Source organism: Manacus candei, unplaced genomic scaffold, assembly GCF_025592945.1.
Source record: "Manacus candei isolate 608988 ecotype Guabito, Panama unplaced genomic scaffold, ASM2559294v1 h1tg000056l, whole genome shotgun sequence".
In the NCBI taxonomy this organism is placed as follows: domain Eukaryota; kingdom Metazoa; phylum Chordata; class Aves; order Passeriformes; family Pipridae; genus Manacus; species Manacus candei.
In genome coordinates, this window is record NW_026138104.1 from 7,276,973 (window position 1) to 7,296,459 (window position 19,487).

At 39.6% G+C, this 19,487-nt stretch overlaps 1 protein-coding gene across 17 annotated transcripts in view; it reads left to right on the plus strand.

Moving 5' to 3' along the window:
* Window positions 1-19,487, plus strand: part of KIAA1217 (KIAA1217 ortholog) — a 356,899-nt gene that overhangs the window by 186,947 nt on the left and 150,465 nt on the right. Inside the window, exon 1 of one of the 17 annotated variants that reach the window (XM_051802254.1) lies at window positions 569-1,100. The exons of the other annotated variants lie outside the window; for them this stretch is intronic. The gene's annotated coding sequence lies outside the window, so the exon portion shown is untranslated. Of the gene's footprint in view, window positions 1-568; window positions 1,101-19,487 lie in introns of those variants that run through there. 17 annotated transcript variants of the gene reach the window in all.

A 19,487-nucleotide genomic window follows, 5' to 3' on the forward strand; every position in this document is an offset into this window, starting at 1 on the left:
GAGATAGGTCTGTAGCTGGACACCAGGGCTCCCTCACCTGAGCAACAAAATACTTTTTCTGTAGGTAATGCAAGTTTCTGCAGGAGCTTTGAATACCTTACCTCTGCCAAGGCTGTCTCGTCTGTGGTAATGAAAGGAAGGTGCTAATGTAATCCCCAGTAAAGTTGGAAAGGAAAAAAGGAAGTTAAGAGGAAGAAGTCTGGGTTGTCTTAAGTTTGAGACGGTGTGAATCATCTGCTGTGGAGCACATGGCAGGACACGGTCACAAGTTAGGTGGGGTCGACTGGTCAGCAGAGAAGGCTAGAGACCAGGAACAAGTGTAAAAGCTGGGTCAGTGGCTGCAAGAATGAAAAAGAGTTAGCAATTAAGAGGTTAAAATGCTAACCTGGCCATGGGAGGGAATAATCCCTGCTGTGAACCTGTTTTACAAGTCACCTCTCTAAAAAAACCTTTCTGAGGGGCAGAGAACAAAAATGAATCTGTAGAAGTTTTTCAGAGCAGGAGCTTATGAGCCTGGGGTAAGAAAGTGAGCTGGAAGAAGTTTGTCACAGGTTTTTTCTGTTGTTGTTTGAGTAGGAAGTAGGCTGGGAGATGTGGAAGGGTCAAGAGCAGCTCTACTGCTTCAGCCAGTGCTCCATGAAAACAAATTTTCTTGGCAAACTAAATTAGATTTCAATCAATTAAAAACAAAACTCAAACCCTTCCAGTGTCTGTGCAGGACTGAGCGCCTAGAAAATGGTGGTTGGGGGGGGGGGGGTTTATGTTCATTTAGGTCTGAACATGACAGGTAACTCTGGCATCTGGGCAGGTGTGGCTAAGGTTACCATGGAGATCCATGATGTCATGCTTGATAGAGCATGTCAAGACAGCTAATCTAACATGTAGATGTTCAAAAAGTCCCATAGGCCAGGACTAAGCTTTATGCAAATAACAAAGTTACGCTGCAAAAGGGCAAAGAAAACACGGCTGAGACATGGCGTGCATTGTACCTGGCAGCTTGGAAGGATTATTACAGGCTTCATCATAAATTAAAACTTTTGGAACTAAAGGAAGAGGATTTCAGACCATCTCTGGCCTCACCTGTGGAATCTCACATTTAGGTAAATAAGCCTCTTTCTGTTTCTGCCCTCGCTGTGAAAAAATGCTTTTGAAATCGTGGAGTTTGCTTCACCACGTTGTTTCTGCTGGCAGCAGGGCTAAGACAATAAAGCAAGTTTTCTGGCAGGGCATGTTCCCTTTTCTCTTTCAAAAATGAGTCCTTTATTGAATGAACTGAGAATTCGGAATTATTTGAAAGGCATTGTAATGTATCATGTTGATTATATGAATCATGCTGCAAAAATGTCCTAGGTAGTGTTTTGGAGGAGAAACTAAGAATGGAGACACTGTATTTATTTGTAGATTATTGCCAGATGTCTTTCCTTTAGCTGTTAAAATAGAACCCTAAAATTACAACAGCATTTATTCCAGGATGTGATATCTGTTAAAATACTGAAGTTTGTTTTTTTTTTTTACATGGATCATAGTATCAGTTGGTTAAACTGACTTTGAGTGTGTGCTTTGATATCACAGGTAATGCTTGGACACTTCTTAGTAGACTTTTTTTCTTGGGTAACAGTGTATTAGTACAGGGTAAACACATTTGGAGGTGAAATTCTAACAGCAAAAAAGCTATGGGGACTTCAGGATTTTAGGTACAAACTCAAGGGGATATTTTCAGTCCCTCTGGATGGACAGTAAACCCCCTGGTTCTTAGCTGCAACCGCTTTTGTGCTCACTTCAACCAGGACAGATCAAGTAAACAGCAGTAGGTAAGGGATGGCCCCCCCCGCTGGCACTGCTGGGTATGATAATGGGAAGCAGGGTTAGGGCTACAAAGTTCAGTGGGTTCAAATTGCTCACTGTGGAAAGGGGTAGTTCTTGGTGGGAGAGGGTGGGGGCAATGTCCAAGCTTAAAAATACGAAAAGAGAAAAATCTTGGGTTTTGCCTAGAGACACCTGAGAATTGTACGCTTGAGAGGAATTTGAGTTCAATGTAGAGCCTCAGTAGGATTTAAGGAATGAGTGGGCTGCAGAATAGGGTAAGCACATTGTCTAATTCCAGGTGAAAAAACAGAGTATAAAGGTTTTCTGATGTTCTGCACTGCTTGATCAGGCAAGATTAAATAAACTTTTTTTGGAATGTTAGTGATTTTTAAAGTCAAAGAATTGAAAGTAGTACAAGTGAAGAAATCGCTAGCTAATTTTTTTTTAGTCACAGCTCTTTTGCTTTTACTCCTAGTTATATCTTGAAACTGAGCCATTAATGGGAATATTTTAGAATTAATTTCAATTGAACCTTTCTCTCAGAGCCTGAGTGTTAATTATTTAGTACTTGCATATGTACAAATAACAATGTCAAATGAACTAGCATATTTTGCATTCATTACATTATTGCTGGTTGATGCTGTGGAATCTGGTAGGGAGAAATTGATTTAGTATTAATATTATGTGAATACGTTTTTGATCTGTACTAGTTAAAAAACAGTTAAAAAAATACATTCAGTTTTAAAATATGAAAAATGTGATTTTAGTCTGGATATATGGTGCTGCAGATTTTTCTAGTTGAAAACATCAATTTCATTGAATTACTACTTGGTTCACATACTGCTGTATTTAATGTGTCAGCAAAAAATGCCTATTTTTTGTCTGAGAAGTCAGTGTCATACAGCTAGAACTTGCTGTTGTGTCAGCATAGGCTGTAGGTACTTGTTCAGGGGAAAAGCAAAGTTTCAGAAGTTGTTTCAGGAGATTTCTGTGAGCCCTTGCCTCCTCTCCACTGATGAGTGCTACCTCCCTGTCCAGATGAGATAGCAGTTCCCCCTCCTCCCTGAATAGTCTGTGTAAGCCCAACAGAGCATGTTGCACATTCCCCAGCATCCACACGTGTCCCCTGTCTCATGTACATCTGGTACTACAATTTATTGCTTTCCAGGGCTGCTGTATGTTAAGGGCAACTGCTCATATTTTACGCTGTTAAAAGCACCTCAGAAAAGCTATGAAAATGAACATATGAAACATGATTACAAGGTTAAATCTCTGATGGATTCCAAGCCCTTAGCTTTTGTTTATGGGAGGACATGAGGTGACATGTCCATTTGTTTTGAGTTGAAACATGCTGTTTAGCCCCCAGATAATGCTGTGATTGCAAGATATTTATAAATAACTCGAGAGATAAATGAACAAAGAGCTAGTTCATTAGCAAAGTAAAGTGGATTTACTTTGTATTCACTCTAAATAAAAATGCTGAGGAAGAAGAATATTCCTAGTAGAATGTCTCAGTGGAAAGTCTTTCAATTTTACTCTCTAGTTTACAAAAGTAAGGCAACATATTAAGGTACATATTAAACTACTACCCATAAGGTTTCTCTGGGAGTAACCGAAGTTTAACTATATTGTAATACTTGCTTTAATAAATACAAATTTCTTAATTTATATCTATCGGTTAAAAGTAATTTTAAAAGCTGTTCTTTTGGAAAAGCAAGCAAAACAAATCTGTAAAAAGGCTAATAAAGCAATTCCTTTTCTTTTTCCTTCCCTCCCCCATGCAAACCACACACCAGTGCAGTTACTTTGCCCCAACAGGATTAGTAACTTCTCTTCTGTGGCAACGCCTCTGCATTTTAAATAGCATGTATTGTTTGTAACTCTGAAGTCCCAGGTGGTTGTTCGTGCTTACCTTTGTTCATGTGAATTTTGTACATAAATTTTTCTAATCTAATTTTAGAACAAGCAAATGTATTTTTAGAATACTTTGTATTCAGTTGATTGGATAAATGCCTGCAATAATTTTGTACTACTTACTGATAGATTAGGAAAGAATCTAGGACTATGCTATCCCTGAAAGCGTATTTCAGGCAGCTACATTCATGAGTGTCGCCCATGGAAACCTCTCCCACTTATTGTAGACACCTGAGATTCCTTTGGTTTCAGAAACTTAAGCTTTTCTGGCCCAACATGTCCTGAGGCATTTATAGGTGTGTTTTTGCACATACTCAGTTTAGCCCTGGGTTACCTCTGTAGATGACTACCGAGAGCTGCACAGTCAGCAGGGCCATGTTTGGGAGTTCAGTGCAGGGTTCAGTGCAGGACTGGCTCCTTCAGCAGTGGGGGAGAGGAGCGCCTGCATGAAGGATGTTTGGCCACTGGTTCCTCTTCCAAGTCTCCTTTTAAACCAAAGCACCTTGTTTGCTGTGCTTCATGCCCAGCTCAGGGGGAAACAGCATAGGGGGTGTCCTCAGGGCACCATTCTAAATGCGGCTTGTCAGTGATCCCAAAATCCCCAAATTAATTTCAAGGCCCTTATTTACTTACAAGAACACAAGAAGTTTGTGACAGAAGTGACAATGAAGCCCTGGAAGCCCTGGAAGCTCTGGTCTACAGACACTTTTGGCCGTTCTGTTTTTGAGCAGGCATTCTCTCTTGGCTGTAGTTCTGGAGGTGTATTACAGAAGGTGTGGGGATCACATGTTTGGCAGGTGATCACAGACAGACAGAGGTCTTGGGTGAGAGCAACAGATTGTGCTGGTGGTAGTGCTGAGGTTACAGCATAGCTTCCCTGGTCATTGCTCAAGGGTTCCTTCTGTAGCCTGCGATTAGCCTCAATATTTATGAATATTTGCTGTGTCCCGAGATCATTTCCCTGCAAATAGTTGTGAATGTGCATGGGTTGTTCTCGTTTCAGCTGAATAGTCCTGTTAGCTTCCCACTGAGAGCATTTCTGTACTCTTTGCACATTGTCACTTGGGATGGGAGCATGTATTTATGTCAGTCATTGCCAAAGTAAATGCACCTCTGGATGATTGCTTCTGTATTACAACATTTTCAGTTGATTTTCTAACAAAGGCAGATTGCACTGAAGCCACCTGATTAACTGGTTTGGTTTAACAATAATCCCTGGGATTTACACCTCTTTTCTGGGTTCAGATAGAAGAACAAGAGTAAATAAGACAAGCAAATAACTTATGAACAAATATTCCAAAATCCCTTCTCTTCAAATTAGTTGAGTACATCGGGAAAAACAGCACTGTTGTTAAAATTGGGGCCAACACCTGTGACTCTGACAGTTGCCCCTGAGATTTGTGTTTTTAACATTCACCCAGTCATGGTAATTGTGCCAGTTCAGTAAATTCAGAATCTGGTGATATTAGGTTTTGCATCTTGACATAGCAAGCCAACGCAGGGACTTCTGGTTGCTTGAGATTGTTTTGAAGGGTCCTGTTTTGGTTTTGTGGATTTTTTGTCCTAGTTTGTACCTTTTGTACTACTGAATTTTGTGTGGTCTCTTGTGCAGTGGGTTGTAGTGATTGAATTCATTCACTACGATACTGCTGCCGTAGTAAACACTGACTGTTGTTGTTTGTTTAAGTTTAGGAAAGGTTTTCATTAGATACACTGCCATAGGTGCACTTCACTTTAAAAAAATTAATCTAAAATTCAAAATTAGTTGTTAAAGAAAGGAATAGAGAAGCTATTCTCTTACGTTATGTCTGAAATCCAAAAGACCAATAATATGTTTTTCACCATAACTTCTGCCCCTTAAGGAGTTTGTAACACCTCTTGGAAACTGAACATAGTATTATCAGCCATGCACATGGTGTATATTCTGGTCTTTAGTAATTACAGATTTTTTTAGTCCTACATCTTGAGATTTGTTTTATCTGCCAAAATTATGTTGTTGTTAGTTGTAAGACTGGATCTTCCTGATACCTACATGAATGTCCAGTTCTGTTTTCTGTTGCTGAATTCTGACGATGTTAATGTCTCATGACTGTAAATTCCAGAGCTCAACTAAATTTTAAGAATATTGCAGCCTCTAAGGGGTTTACATTTCTTACATATACGTTTCATAAACTCTCTTCATGCTCTTGCAATTGTTTTGTTCAAAAGAGAAAAACTAATGGTACTTCAATTTCAGTTGAGGCTAAATATTTCTTTAGTCTGGAGGGTGATATCTGTCTTCCAAGAAAGGAGGAAGACAGCAAGAGGAAGAAGAGTGAAAAACCAAAGACTTAAAACATATGTTCACTTCAGATACACTTACCGCCAGATGAACAAGCAGACACTTTTCCAATTTGCACCTATTTTGTGGATATGTGGGTGTCTAAAGTCTGAAAACAGACTTGCTGTCAATGTCTGTGTATGAGCTTTGGGCTTTCTTCCACTGTGCTTTGAAAGCATAATTTTAGCTGCATTTATTCATTTGTAGCCGTATTTTTAGTAACACAAAATACCATACATCAGACTGTTGTAATTAGTAATAAACTACTCACAGAAGGAACAAATATTTGACTTTGATTAGAATAAGTAACAAGAAATGTCACTTATTTCCCATTGGCTGAATAAATAAGCCATTGTATGACATTGGTTCATTGATTTAAATGACAATAAATATTGCTTGGAAGGAAGAATTATTATTTAACATAATGTAAAAAAATAACTTTAAAGATATAACATAAACTCTTCCATTAAAAGTGCATACCCAAAAAGTTAGGATATTTATAAAATTCCCTGTAGACCTTCACAAACTGTTTATTTCCTTTTTTTTTTTTTAAATAATGAATTCTTGATCTAGGTTATATTTTTCCCTGAAAGTCTTCAGAGAAAAACCCACTCCAAAGCATCACAGATGTTGTGTGCGAATTTCAGTCTTTCCTTATGGATATCATGTGGGGTTTATTTTTTAAAAAAAGCTATTTAAAATAAAAATTGCTTAATAGCTTTGCATTAAACAGACAACATTATGTCAACATCTACTACCCCAGGATATGGGAGAACCTCTGTATTCCTCTGTTCTTAGAATGGAATCACCAATGTACTGCATGACTTGTCCGTAACTGCTAATCCAAACTGCCATCTTTTTGGCTAATACTAAATCCAGCACTGGGGGTGCAGGCAGGATGGTGCCTTCTGCCAGCCTCTGGCATGCTCCTGCGTGGGCGAGTTGCTGAGGAGGATTTCTGCACTACACAGACTGGGAACTCTCTGTTTTGCCACAGACAATTAGTGTGGTGTCTGTCACTGGAGAATTTAAATGAAAACATGTGATAGAAGCAGCATAAAAAGCTTTCTGGAAGTCAGTGGAGAACCTCTCCCTTCTGAACATCGCAGAAGGGTGGGATGGGGAGGAGCGAGGAGGTGCAGATCACAAAATGTTTTTCTTGGCCCTCACAGCACTGGTATTGATGTCAGTGAAATGTTCCTGCTGACCAGGGTACAGTTGGCTCAAGCCCCCAGCAGATTGCCTGACCGACGTGCTCTTCCTCTGATATCAGATACAAGCATTTAACTTCTGGCTCATGTGTACTTCCCTTCTGTTTTATTTTTGCCAAGTGCTTTCCACACCGGACGTTGCGGCAGGCGCCTTCCCGCACAGGCAGGTCCCACAGGCACCTGCTGCTGCTGCTGCTCCTGGCACGCCAAGCTCGCCACTCCCTCGCACCCCGCAGCTGCTGGGCACTGCTGCGAGGGCTCCTGGCCACAGCCTTCTAATCCGGTCCTGAGCAACTGGGTTAATCCCATGCTGAGCCTGGGACCCCACCACAAGTCAGAGTCAGGTTTCTTCCGGAGGCCAGTGAATAGCTTTCAGTAATGCAGGACCACTGTGGAGGTCACGTATGATAGTTGGTTGTTGCTGTGGCTTAATTCCACAAGAGATTTTGTCGTAGCATTAACTATTTCTATTACTTCGATTGTTCTTTTACTTCTTTTAGCTGTGCATGTTTTACCCTCTTTCTTCATTGCTAAATCATGACCTCCTTGGCCTTGAGTATTAATCCTGTCACAAAAGGGTAGTTCTAGCCCATGTGCAAATGTATTTGCTCAATCTCCACCCGCATGTGAGCATGCAACCATGAGAAACCAGTATTTTTTATATATGACTCATTCATACACCCGGATGTGTAATGAAGTTTTGCATCAAATGAGGCTCTGCTGCTCATGCACACCTATGGAAAAACTGCACCAGGAGGAAGAGGGGCTCATGCTGCTCCTGGTTCTGTCTCTCCATGCTGGCAGCAGTTTGCTACTGAGGGGATGGCTTTTGAGGAGGAGGTAACCACTCATGCTCCTGTGACACAACCAAGAAGAAAAAGGAGCCTCTCAGCTCTTTGCTGCTCCTCTGGTGACTCTTCTGCAAACCAGGTACAGCTGTGAGGAAGAGCCAGGGCTTTCTTCTGTGGAGCTTGTGTAAGAGAGAGTGGGAGCTTTTGGATAGGCCATTTTATTCAAAACATTGCTCCCTGTAAGAAGGAATGTCCTTAAATGTTCATTGTTATTATCCTATTGTCTATACAAATTTCTAGGTTGATTTTGAAAGGCGCAAAAAATCTTTAGGTTACTGCAGATGTTTTTAAGAGGGAGACTGACAGCGTATGAAAGAAAGTCTTCCCTTGAACCATGTTAAAATACCAATTGATTTCATCTCATGGTTTCAAAATTTGTCATATGCTGTCCAAAAACCAAGATGCTTTCTTCTCTAATTATAGAGTGTGTTTATATGTAAGGTTTAATCTTTTTACTGGAAGTCTTCCAGGAGTCCGGAGTAACTGCTTCTTTGTGGGCCTCTTCTGAATTGAAGGGTTAGGAAACAGTAGACTTGTACTCCAAAGATACTTGAACAGTGAAGATGAGTGAGCTACTTATTTTCTCATGTCTTCTTTGGCTTCTGCTGTAATATTTTAGGTTTGACATATCTTTTTTCCTCATGCTGTGACAGCAGGTATTGCTTTGTTTTAAAGAAACTGCGAACTCACAAGTTCAGTCTTGTTTCCGCATGACTTAAACCTATCTTGAAGACATTATTTTGCCAAGAATAGTTCCACTTTTGTTAGACAGGTTTCTTTCTGACTCTGTTACATAGGCAAAGCCAGCTTGGAATTTAGGGAAACTTTTCATAGTTTGTAAAAAAGGAGAACTGAGGGAATGAAGAAAAAAAAAGGCTTACAAGTACTCAAACAGGTACTTGTGTGGTGCTTCCCATTTTCTGTTGCAAGTTTTGTTTAATGTACTTTCTTGGATTTCTCACAATACCTGTTAGCACTGTATTGTTAGAGGAAGGGCTGGGGGTTTTTGTGATGCATCAAAGCTAAATGATTTTAGGTGTAGGTACTGGGGCAACTAATTCTGAACTGATGCCAAAAAGATTTTTTGTTTACGGTGATCACTCGGTGACGACTGTTTTTTCTAAGGAAGTGTATAGCCTTTCAGTTAGATTTACTTGTTGTGTAGCCTTTTAAACACACCAGACTAAAAGTAATGTGGGGTAAAACCTGCAGATGTATTGAGTCGCCTGGCAAAACAAGGGCAGTTTAGATAACCATTCAGTAGCTTATTGTGGTAAGATAAACATGGAATTCTAGGTATTTTCTACAATAAAAGAACTGACGTGGTCTTTTGATCTGTGCTTTCTGCTGCTGCTTGTCAATCTTCCTGGATACTGCCAAAATGTCTGTGCTTTTGTCATGATCCTTCTCTCTTTTTTTTAATTTTAGTAGCACACTATTAGATTTTGAGAGCAGAATAGCTTTTCTAACTTCTAACTTCCTCTGCAAAAAGCAGCCAGACTAAAGTTAGCAAGTCTTTCAAGTGAGGTTTGTCTAGCCACTGCTGCTTTGTTTTTTGGCTTATCTTCTCTGTGGTTTGAAAACTTTCTTATATGTCTGGGTTCTGTGATCTTTCAGAGGTCTTTTAAAATGCAGTCATAATTTCAAAATGTTCACTCTGCCCTCAAATACTTTCAGTGGAGGCAAGGGCGATGATCTGGTTTTACTTACCTCAGTATATGGCAAGGACCTGTGTTTGGAAATCTAATCCTACATACTGTTTGACTGCTCATTTAACTAGAACAGCCTGCCTGGTTTCATACTGCTGTCTCTGCCAACCCACAAAATCACCTGCATTTGTTCACCCACATTCAGCAATGTAGCTAAGTCTGGCAGCGTCCTGTTGCGATAGCAGATTTCAGTGATTTTATTTGAAATCTAAGAGGGAGGGAAAGTTGAATAAGAGTTATAAGGAGAAGAAAAACCTGGATAAGCCATGGAGAATGTTTTGCTTTGAGTCTGTTCTTGGTGTGTTGGGTCTTGCACTTAAGAGCAGAACCATTAAAATCCTTTTGAAAACTTATGACTGCACCGACTGCAAGGTTAACAGCATATTGTGATATCATGCTCAACAAAAGCACATTATCTTTTACGTGACTAGACTGCCATGGTTCACAAATAAAGGGAGAATTTCCAGTTTCCTTATTAATAACAGGCAGGTAAGCAGTCATACCCTTAGCTCTGCTATTTGATCATTTGAAAGCTCAGGCACCAAGAAGCATTGCAAAGAACAAATTTGCCCAGACTCATAGCCCAAGCAATCTCTCTTATCTTTCCTGTCACTTTGTTCTCATCTAAGAAGAGGATCAACCAGTGTTTCTCATTTAAGCCCCTGCTTCAGACGCACATTAGGCATGATACTCAAATATCCCCCATGGAAGTGAAGTTGGTTGTCAGCAATGTAATAAAGGCACCATTTTTCCCCATTGTCTTTCCTAAAAGCTCCATGTAAATATACAGGCAGATTGTTTTTAATAACCAAACTCTTCCTGTTGGAAGGTCTAAGTAGCAATATACAAACATCAAACTGACTTCACTGTCCCAGGTGGGTGTTTGAGTTAACTGCTGTTCACTGAAGATGATTTCAAAAGCATCTGATTAAAATGTTAATGAGTGCTGTTTCTCAACAGTGTTTTTTGACGAATAATATGATTGCAATTTGCTTCTGTGAGTCCAAAGTGTACTGATCAAAAGAAAAGTGATGCTGATTTCTGGAGACATTGTGGGAATTGTCCTTCTTTTACTTAGCCTAATCCAAAAAGACATAATCAAAACAAGTTAATAATTCATCATATTGGAAAATTTCTTAAATAAATACTTTACTATGAGCTCTGTTTGACTTGAAGGATAACAGCTACTATACTTCCACTTAAAAGAGAGGGAGATATTCTTTCTTATCAGCAGAGCTATTTCTTTCCTGCCAGATTGTGCTGGTTAGAAAGGATAAGTGATAAGATCACAGGCCATGTAGCAGGGCCTTTTGCCCCTTTTTTCATAATTGGTACTCTGAGAATCAACAGGACAAAATCTGTATTTTTTTCTCTGATGCACTGCTGTGCTACTTCACATGAAAGCAGTGCAGTCTTAATATAAGGGGTTTTGTATAATTTGAGTTAATCCAACCATTAAGAAGTACATTGTTTAAAGATTTGCAGATGCTATTTCATAGGCCAAAAAAAATTCTCAGAGTTTTGTTCAGCCTCAGTATTACATAAACAAAATTAGAGCAAACCATGATGCAGTTTTTTTGCCTTTTTTTCTTTTTCAGGGTATTATTTTGTCTTCCCTCCTATATTACAGGTTGCCATAAATCATTTGTAGAGTACAGTGACCTTTTCAGAAAGACAAGTAGCAAATGCTTAAGGATCACTGTCTTGATAGCTGGAAAGAGAAAATTACTGTAGCAGGAAATGATCTGAACAATGAAATATCAAAAAGATACAGATTCCTCCCAACCCCAATCCCTGATAAAGTAACCAGAGGTGTATTAGCCTCGAGTAGGGCTGGACTTTTGGAATGGGTTATCTGACATGGTTTTAGTCCTGGTCAGTGATACCAGCATGGTTTCTACACCTCCTTCTCTGCAACTGAAATCAAGAATGTGATTTATCTGCAGACACAGGCAGGGGAAGGCCATAATCTGAATTTTTCCCTGCACAGGTTTTAAGAAAAATGATCAGGGTGCCTTGCTGGCACTTGGGACCAGGGAGAACTAGGTGACCTTTAACATTTGAAGAAATCCATGGATTGCTTCGAAGTTTGGTAATAAAGTGCTCTCACCTGGTTTGCCAACTTGGGTTTAACAAAACTTTTGAGTTTTGTGATCAACCTTATTTTATATTTTTTGTAAATTTGTGGTGAAATGTGTTCATTTTGGAGGAGGTAAATATAGCTAAAAGTTAAGATTTCCCATATAGAAAAATGTTAAGTGTCATCACCTCTTGAAACAGTTGTTGGGAGTATATTGACAGGCAGCTTTTATAGAAAAATTTCTTTTTACTGGGATCTGGATTTTGATGAAGAAATTCACTCTGCTTAATCTGCCAGCAATTGCATTACAATCTTTTGCCACAGGAGTATGACATATTGTCATGGTAGGTACACAGTATCATGTTACAAAACCAGAGCATATCCCAACATCAGAGAGCATATTTTAGTATGAGATTATCTTTTGTTTCTTCAATACTTCATCATTAAAATATACAAAAAGGTTAGGCAAGCAATTCTGGAAAGATGTGAAGAGCAACAAGTGGTAGAATGGTGATTTTACAAAAAAAAACCAAACAATATCAGGGAAAGATATTAGTCAGATGTGTAAACATATCCTTTGTGCTGAGAGAGAAAGCCAGGGGTGAGGAACTGTCAATTAAAGTAACCATCTTGGGAAATGTGAACACATGTTTGTGCACAGACAAGTGTGTGCTCCACTCACAGTTCCCCTGTGGCCAAATCTGCTGCTGGAGGTTTAGAAGCCTGCAGCTGCCTGCAGAGTCACTTTTTGGTGCTAAGGACTCGAACCAATTAAAGCTTATGTGCATGGTGTAAATACATGATGTATATAAAATAAGTGTTTATTATACCACAATGCTACATGGGTTAAACTTTTCACGTGTTAAGAGCTTAAAAGAAGGTACCAAGCTGGTATTGAAAGAATAGAAGTGGCATCACAAACCTACAAGAGCAAATGACTTCATAAACTTTTGCCTTAGCTTTTGAAAACCATAATGGAGAATGGATTAACTGCATTTGAGCAAATGTGTGATTATGTGTCATAGTAACACCTAAATTGGAAAGGACCTCTTCATAGCATCTGAACTGCTGTAGATTAGGTTAGATTATCCACACCCCATCAGACTGAATCTTGAATATTGCCAGTGAAGGAGTTTCCACCGCTTCTCCAGATGGAATTTCCAGGAATGGAGTAAGCTGTACCCTGAAAATGGTAAATCTGGAAGGGATGTAAGGAACTTTTGATCTTTCTGATTTCACAAGGGTTCCTAGTGTGATGTTATCATAAAAGAAGAAGGAGTTATTTTCCAGGAAGACAGTGATTAGATCTCAATGCTCTGGATGAGCATTGTGACAGGAATGTGTGCTGTAGTTTCAGGGGCAGTATTGTTGAAGGGATGTTGAACCATGGGAGCATTGCAGAAGGACACCCAAAATGGTTTGAGATCTGATGAAATTACTTCCCTCTGAGAACCATGATTTTGTTGTCCACTGACCCAATTAAAATAGAGATCTTCCTTGATTAAGAAATGCAATTCTCTTGAACCAGGAGAAAATATACTGAATTTATATTTGCTTTTTAGAACAGCAATAAAAATCATAACACAAAGGTTATGGCTGGAGACCTGGGCAGATTCAAATCAGGAGTAATGCACAACATTTTTCACAGTAGAAACGATTCATTATTCTGACAAATTATCAAAGGAAGCAAGAGGTTCTTCAACTCTCTAAATCTTCGAACTATGACAGGTTTCTTTTCTAGCTGATATGCTTTAGTCAAACAGAAGTTACTGATGAATAGGGGTGACTGGCAGAGATTTATTGGCTGCTCATTGGCCTTGGTTATGCAACTGTGGCTCTTGGCTATTCATGCACTTTTAATGTTTCAAGTGCTGTTCATAAGGAACTAAGTTTGACCCAGCTGCTTTTGAATATAGCACTATTCTAGAAAAAAAATGGTTTAGTGTTTAAAAATTTAGGTTACTTGAAAATTTAAGATAAAAATAAGGGTTGTAAGCAAAATATTACAAGAAAAAGAATCAGAGTGAATACAATTAAGGTAGAGTTATGGTAAATAGTTGGTAAATTTCCCAGCCTTAGATGCCCTTAATTGAGAGGAATTTTCTATTTTGACCAAAAGTTTGAATTTCCCCTCAGCTATTCCTTGGGAAAATTTTTACTTCCATCCGTAAAAGTTTTGGCAATGTTAGAGATCTCAGTACTGGTCCGTCCTGAAATTGATACTTTGTAAGGTACCACCAAAGTCCCCCTTTGCTTCATATATTGTCACTTGCAAGTAGTGGATCTGGTTGCAATGAATTTTTCTGAACATGGACAAAACTACAATACTCCTTGAAGCAATCAAGAAATAACCCACAGCCAAATTATTTTGAGGTGTGGTGGGATAAGGAAGAGACAAAAAAAATGCCTTCACTGGAGCAATGTTTCACAATGCAGAGAAATGTACCTGAAGATGAGACTTTGCACTGTTTAACAGTTATTTGCTGGCACAGCAGAATGAAGAATGGGAGTCTGTCTGGAGGAAGATGGTGACAGAAATCAGAATGAGTTTTCTGGGGGAGGATGAGAACTAAGTGATGTAGTCTGAGAACGAGGAACTTCTGTTAGGACTTGGGTCAGAAACAAGAAAAGGGTAAACGCTGTGTTTGCTAAAGTAATGTGGGAAATCTATAAGCAGAAAATAATTCTTGATATGCTCTTATAATCATAGCAGTATGTAAAAAAATGAAGGGAAGAAGTGTATTGCACATGTAGTGTAACAGGCTGGAGGCATAACATGGGTCTGGCAGAAAGGCATACACAATTTTTAGAGGGGGTTAAGTGCGTGGCTGTGCAGCAGAGTTAATTGTAGCAGGAGAGGAGCATTTTGAACCCAGTTACTGAGGTGAATGAGTGCTGCATAAGGCTGCTGGTGCTGAGAAGCTTAATTTTAGTATCTGGGAAGGATGCCCTAAATGGTGTACAGGAGGTCTGTATGTCTGTGCCTGGGAAAATCAGGCTTTGATTTGTTGTGTGTAGCGCAGTGGAAGGTCAGTGTGGGGTTCTGAGAGAGGACCTCATCAGTGTCTATAAGTATCAGAAGATGGGGTGCCAAGGGGATGGAGCCAGGCTCTTCTCAGTGGTGCCAAGGAATAGGACAAGAGGCAATGGGCAGAAACCGATGCACAGGAAGTTCCACCTGAACATGAGGAAGAACTTCTTTACTGCACAAGTGACCACACTCGTGGTCTGGAGCAGACTGCCCAGAGAGGTTGTGGAGTCTTCCTCATTGGAGAGATTCAAGACCTGTCTGGACACAATTCTGTGCAACGTGCTCTAGGATGACCCTGCTTGAGGAGACAGGTTGGACCAGGTGACCCACTGTGGTCCTTTCCAACCTTACCCAGTCTATGATTCTGTGATCTTCACTGTACAGATATTTTGGGGGTTGGCCTAATGGTTCCAGAGACCGTATGAACCATATCTAGTTTAAAATACATGTACACATGAATATATAATTTTCTTGTAAAAATTTCTTTATTTGTAATTTGCCATCAAGTGAGGAATAAATTGGTAGTATTGTCAGTTGGAAAATAGCTATCCAGCTCTGCTTTTTTTCTTTAATGCCTGTCTTTCCTTCTTTCTTCTTAAATCTTACTTCTGTTTTGAGAAAACCAAATTTATAATAAATGTTGGTAATAGCCCAAGTTAGGAAAAAAAGCTTTTTCTATCCAGTGTATACTTTCTATAGTCTAGACAGTTTACATCCATAAGTATTCTGCTATTGCATCAAACTGTAGCAAACTTGACTGTAATAAACAGAATAACTAAATTTTCCCCATGCCTCAGTGTTGGGGCCTTCCAGGCTTGTATGGGTGACCCCCCAAGGTTTGCAACCTCACTGTCAGCTGCACTGGCTTGGAAAAATAAGCAGAGAAGTTCATCTACAGAGTCTTTTACTGGTGTTTAAATGCAGAGGAGGGGAATTCGTAAAAAAAAAATGCAGTTGCCAAGAATTTAGAACAACATTTTCGTGGTGTTTTCCTGAAATTTCAATCTGAATGAAGCAAATCAATCTCAATTTTGTCCCAGTCTCAGAGTGTACCTTTTTTAATTTTAATTCACTTTCTTTCTCTTTTTATTTTTAATGTAAAAAACCCCTAAGTCTTGGTTTTAATGGTACTTCCTAGTTTTGGAAGCAGAATTTCTGAAATGCTGCAAAGAAATTTTTGTCTCGGCCAAAAGGAGGAATAATGGAATGCTTTAAAGTGCATCTTTTCATGAGTAGTACCTACTTTAATATAAGGACTGTGAAAATTTGGATCAGTTTCAGATGAAAAATATGCCACATTTAAACAGATAAATCAAGAACTAAGGCTGTGAACATGGGAGTTCATGCATTAGCATGGTAAGTCCTTTGTTAAACTGAGTTTCTTAAACTGCTCCTAAATTGTCATTCCTCAGGTCCCCATAAACAAAAGCACCTTTGACTGGAAATTTTCAAAAGGATACAAGTTATTTTTTGTTTTTCAGATAATTGTGATCTAAAACATTTCTTCACACCAAGAGTATGTTAAATTCCCTGTAACATTAATTTCAACCAGTAGTTCCTCCCTTTTAAAAGGAATGTTTCATTATATAAAATAGAAGTCTAGTGTACATGTCAGTTTTTATGAAAAGAGTTTGTTCCCCATCTGTCATTAAATAAATAATTTGAAGGAAAACAAAGCATCTAGGGTATGTGCTAGTGAGTCAAGTGTACAGTTGCTTTTATTAGAGTCCTTGGTGGGGCCGAGTATTATTTGGCACAGGCTTTTTGAGCTGACAACTACAACACACCTGTTGGGTGTGGGTGGTGGAGTCAACCAGTTAATTATTCAAAAAACTAATCCCAACACCAAAACGCACCCTGACCTATGTTATGCAGTCCTAGGTTTCTCTGTCTGTACTTTCCTGAACTTGGACCATGTTCTCTACAGTCTCCAGGCTGTGTGCAGAGCTTTGTGACTGATGAGAAGTGCACTTCCAATGTTTCTTTCTGCTTGACCTGGGTCATCATTTCTGCTTGTAGTTCTCAGGCTGTGGATTGCTAGTGCCATATAAACAGTGGGAAAAACACTAACCTTATGGAAGACCTTTAAAATTACATGTTAACCATCATGAGACCGAGGGACTCAGTTTGTAAAGCTCCTTGAAAAGCACAGTGGACTGTGAAAGCGTGTTTTTTTCCTCCATCTCCTTGGCTCTATTGCTGTTACAGACCCAGCACAATTTCACTACACCCCCCCTCTGCAAATACCCACCCTCCGCTTTGTTCCACCACTTGGTGAAGCCTCAGTTTTGTCATCTCTGGAGGCTTCTGACCATTTCTCCATGGTCTGAAGGGATCAACACTGTTTGTGGTGCACCCTTTCTTTCCAGGACCTGTTCTTGGCTTGCATGGCTCTCTCCTGCCACAGAGCACTGAAGTGAAGGCTGCATTTGAATACATGCTACCAAATAGTTCTCTGAAATGTGAGCACATTGTATATTTGGGTTACCACAATCTCATTTTTTGCATAGAAATGGTACTTCCAAGCTATTTCCTTCATAAAATATCAGAAGATTCCTGCCACCCCTCACTGTGGCGAGGCTGGAGGGTCCGTGGAGGGGAGGGGATGGATGGCTGTGAGAGTACAAATGAGTCTGGGACAGCCTGTGAGCCTGTGCCATCAGCCAAGTGTGTCCAGGTATCTGTGACCTTCAGTGTCCCTCAGCCATCCCATGCCAGTGCTCAGGGTCAGTAGTATCACCGTGTGACCTTTCCCAGGGGAAAGCATACTCCCACAGCATATTTGTGGAAGTCTCTTGTATTGAGGCTTGGAGAGGAGGGGAGTTTGGCTCTCTGTTTACACAAAGTAGCATATTGGTTGCTGCCAGTGAAGCATTTCACACAGCATAATGCTATTTGGTTAATAGATGCTGAGATGAGGACATCAGAGTTCATACCACTTTAAAAAGTTCATGTAATTATTTTAAATACTGAAAATGTTACTTGAAAGAATGTCTGTGTGCTGTTGTGTTGCAAGAGTGAAACAATAGCACATTTTACTTGAGACCTTGAAAATATTTTCCTCTTTCTAATAAGACTGAAACAATAACTTTCCAGCCACTTGCATTGAAAGTTGCCAAGAGGCCGAGGAGCAGTTAAGAGAGAATTACTATTTAAGTTAACTCATGCAATGTTTGAACCTGGATGGAGAGACATGATTTACTGAACTGTGTGTAAAAAAATTTCAACTGTGAGAAACAAATCTTAGAATGTGTTTACTTTTAATTGTTTTCTTTGCTGAAAGTTGAAGAAACTCATACTCCTAATTTAAATGAACATCAAAATTTCACTTTAAAAAAAAAGAACCAAGACATATTCCACAACACCTACAACTGATGAAGAGAGATCTGTATTATAATATGTGATACTGGTTTGTAATGAAGGCAGCCATTGTTTTAGAAAAACAATCCAAGTGTTAAAATTCATTTTTAGCCTTGGTTTGCAGTCCATACATATCCAAAATTTAAGGCTTTAATTTGTATGAATCACAGAGAATTTGACATTGGCACAACAAGGATTTTAAAAGCATTTTAATATCCCTTAAAAGTGGTGATCAGGTTTTATATTCAGTTTTAAATATGTAGGAAGAGTAGCATCTATTACAGGTACTGTTTTAAGATTTGTGAAGTGAACTAGTACTTGTTCAGCTGATGGGCCAGAGCATGGAGGCTTTCCCTGAAAAATAAAAGGAAAAAATAGAACAAAATCACATCCAGATAGGAGTGAGCCAAAGGTGGCTATTCAGGGCTGTGAGGACAACAGGGATGCATTTAGATAGGAAGAAGGGTGTCCATCTGCCAGCTTTAAACACTTCATGGCCCCCAGAAAGACAATTTTTGTCATAGCTCTTCATCCAAGATCAGTAGGTAACTCTTGAAAGTGTGTACAGTAGTGTTTGTGCAGTGAGGATTAAGGGCACTGGCCAAGGAAACTTTCCAGCAATACCAAAGCATTGCAGGTGGGACTTTGACTCATTCCTCTGACCATGCAGATAAGCCATAAGCTCTGACTAGACAGCAGGAATTTCTCCAGTGAAAGGAAATTGCATGGTGGTTTAAAGCCAGTATGTCCAGCTCTACCCAATTTCCCTATGGCGGTACCATAGGATGAGGTGGAGGGGTCATGGCCAGTGCTGTCACCATCGAGTGGTCTGTGGCTGCTGGGGAGCTTCCTGGGGACAGCAGGGCCTTAAAAAGCCCATGGGCTATTTACAATTGTACCAGAGAGGTCAACAGAGGAGCACAGAGGGAGTTACCTTCCCCCCCTGGCTCCCTGAATTCAGCCAGATCTGTGATTCATTGGTCAGGATAATTTTATTAATATCTGAAAAGCTCAGACACTGGTTCACTGAGGCAGAGTAGTTAAATTTGACAGGCACCCAGATAACATAGGATGAGAACAGTATAAAAACCTTGGAACTACAAGTCTGAAAATATCCTTCATGATTTCTATTGAAAGCAGGAAAAAAACCAACTAGAGTAATTTCACCTTTTTATTAAAAAACAGCAAACAAAACAGATGGTAGA